This window comes from Chrysochloris asiatica, unplaced genomic scaffold, assembly GCF_000296735.1.
Source record: "Chrysochloris asiatica unplaced genomic scaffold, ChrAsi1.0 scaffold00070, whole genome shotgun sequence".
Classification (NCBI taxonomy): Eukaryota; Metazoa; Chordata; class Mammalia; order Afrosoricida; family Chrysochloridae; genus Chrysochloris; species Chrysochloris asiatica.
Window position 1 is genome coordinate 8229952 of NW_006408588.1, and position 3531 is coordinate 8233482.

Consider the following 3531-nt stretch of genomic DNA (forward strand, 5'->3'; position numbering starts at 1 on the left):
CCTGCACAGCTCAACAGCAAGGGTCATGCTCAGTTAAACATCTGTACAGTATGCAAACACTTTCACATGTGTCCATTGAATAAACAAGATGGACTTTGGGGCATACATTAAAAATCACCGTTCTCCCTTTGCAGGATGTCTTCCTTGCCATCTTCATATTTCCCCCTTTTCCCACTAGACACTCAGTATTCTTCTATTCTACAATCTTTATCAGATAAGCAACTCAACTCAGTATCAGTTACACTTGTGGCCAGCTAATTGCTAATCCTTGAGCATGAAAAAGTTCCAGCTACATTTCAAGGCCTGGATACAAGGGTAAAGGAGCCCTGGCAGTGTAGTGGGTAAGGAGTTGGGCTACTAACTGCAAAGTCAGCAGTTTGAATCTACCAGCTACTCCATGGGAGAAAGATGAGACTTTCTGCTCCTGTAATGATTTACAGCCTCAGAAACCCTCTACAGGGTCGCTAAGAGTCGGAACTAAATAATAGCACAAAACCACCATACAAAGGTATGTCAAAAAGTATTGTTATAGAATCATATAAACCTTTGGTAAACAGAAGTATCACAGTTGTTTCTTGGCATATCCTCCATCCAGGTTTATGTACTTCTGAAGGCAGTATCTTGCTATGCTCGAAGAATGAGCAGGAACGTTATTGTGAAGGGAAAAAATCCCGTACTGTAATTTTCCAAACCTTTCTCTCACCAGTGCAGTTTTAAATTTTCTTGAAACTTCATAATTATCCTACATTATCTTTGTATGTTCTTGAAGAAAATTTGGAATTCACCTCCCAAAACAGTTATCATAATCTTTTGAGATTACTTTTCTGTAATGAATTTAACTGGCCCAGCACCTGGGCCAATATTCTGATTAGACCTTTATTTTTGAAGGCACCCTAACAACACTACTCCACCACTCATCTGTCAGTTTGTTGTACTGTGGCGGCTGTGAGTTGCTGTGATTCTGAAAGCTATGCCACTGGTATTTTAAATACCAGCAGGGTCACCCATGGTGGACAGGTTTCAGATGAGCTTCCAGACGAAGACAGACTAGGAAGAAGGAGTGATGAACTGCTGAGAGCCTGCCCCGGCATATTTATTCCAGGGTTTTTCTGAAGACGTGTGCGGACCTCAGTAATAAGGATTACAAGGAGTCATGGGTCATGATAAATTCAAAATCTTCTTATTACATGCTTTATTCTTCTCATTTCTATACTATACTAGTCTACTTCTCTGATTCTTTACTGTCCTGCTCATTCTTTACTCCTCTGCTCTCCTGCTCATCTCTTCTGTTTCTTTTCTCCCTTCCCCTCCTTCCATTTCTTTACTGTCTCCTTCTCTACATTACTCTTATTCTTTTTCTTTCTACACTACTACTCCTAATTATCTAAATGACTACTTTCACTACTCCACTCCCTGCTTCTTCTCTACATTACTCCCTCTATCCTTCCTCCATTCTTGTCTCGTCTCCTCTCCACCTCATATTCCTTCTTCTCTCCCTACTTCTTTCTGCTTCGACTTACTTCTCTCACTCTTGCCTCTACATCTCTTACCTCTCTCCTTTTTTCTACTCCTTTCTTCTATTTCTACCTCTGTTCTTACTTACCTCTACTTCTTGCCTCTATTCTTCTCCTTCTACCTCTTTGTTCTATCTTACAACCCCCTTATATACCATTACAGAAAACATTGCATTCATAGTAATCAATGACATCAAGGTACAATCTATCTTGGGGCACATTCCTTATGGTTTACAATTCTTAAATTTACAACAGGGATGGGAAGTTACAGCAAAGACATTATCTCAAGGCATAGGAGACATTCAGGCACCTTGAAACCTTTTAGTTAAACATTTGTTCCTACATAAATCTGTTCTTTTCTCTGAGAAGCAAGTTAACCTTCACATATATTTCTTAACCTTTGTCTGTTAAGTCTTGTTAATTTTAGTTGTTAGGTGCAATTAACTCTCCATTATCTTCTTCCATACACTATCTGTTTATAGCCTACAAAAACATCACTTATCAGGGAAACTGAGGCTATGAAAAACAACTTCTCTAATTTACTGATCATTAATGTAAGAACGTCTAAGTCAGACTTTTTATTTAGTATCTGTATATACCCATAGCCTTTATCTAATTGTTTTTAGGAAGTCTTGTACCCACAGCCCTTATTTATGGCTGTGGGATTCTTTATTGCCTTAAACTAAGGCTACAAGGAAGAATGTTTACAATCATTAAACCTAAGCTGGTAGTAATTCAATTGACAAATCCTGTCTCCCAGCAGTCTTAAGAATATTGTTAATATAAGTATTAAAACTACCTAAGATTACAAGTAGAATAAAATGTAGCTAATGTGAGGCTTCTAACTTTTAATAAAAATATACTAAAGTATAGGAGTGTCAAAGATCTAAAGTAAAAGGGATACTAATAAAATCATGAATAAATCAGAGAATGATTTAACAAGAGAAAAATTTAACTAGGGGTCTGTGCATAAAAAAAAATAAAACAACTCTTTGTGGCTATGCCATCCAAAGAGAAAAAGAAAGAAAAAGAAAAGAAAATAGTTCATTGTTGCTTTGCAAAAACAATGAATTCTTCATGCGCAGGTTCCTCCTGTCTCATTTCTTTAATTCCTTGATTAATATGTCTCAATTTATTTATTTTAATTCCTTAATTAATTATGGCTGTTGCCAATGAACCACATCCGAATACTTAGTCACTGAAAACCTTATGACTAGCAGAGAAACACTGTCAGATACAGTGCCGGAAAATGAGCCCCTCAGGTTGGAAGGCACTCAAAATTCAACTGAGGAAGAGCTGCCTCCTCAGAGTAGTGTTGACCGTGATGATACGAATGGAGTAAAGCCCATGGGAGAAAAGCCCATAGGACCTTCATTTGCTGATGGGGTACAACTGAAAATGAAGAGAAACAGCTGTAAATATCCATTGAAAATCAGAACATGGAAAGTACGAAGTATGAATCAGGGAAAGTTGGAAGTTGTCAAAAATGAAATGGAATGAAAAACATTGATATCTTAAGCATTAGTGAGCTGAAATAGACTGGTATTGGCTATTTTGAATCTGATAACCACATGGCAATCTCTTTGATATCCCATGCGAGTAAAGTTTTACTAAAGGTAATACAGAAACGGTTCCAAGCACACATTGACAGAGAACTTCCAGAGGTTCAAGCCGGATACAGAGGAGGCTATGGAATGAGGGATATCATTGCTGATGTCTGATGGATATTGGTTGAAAGCAGAGACTATCAGAAAGATGTTTACCTGTGCTTTATTGACTATGCAAAGGCTTTTGATTGTGTGGATCATGACAAGATATGGACAACATTGCAAAGTATGAGTATTCCAGAACACTTAATTTTACTTCTGAGGAATCTGTACCTGGACCAAGAGACAGTTGTTACAACAGAACAGGGGAACACTGAATGGTTTAAAATTAAGAAATGTGTGTGACAAGGTTGTATTCTTTCACCATACTTATTCAACCTGTATGCTGAGCAAATCATCTGAGAAGCTGG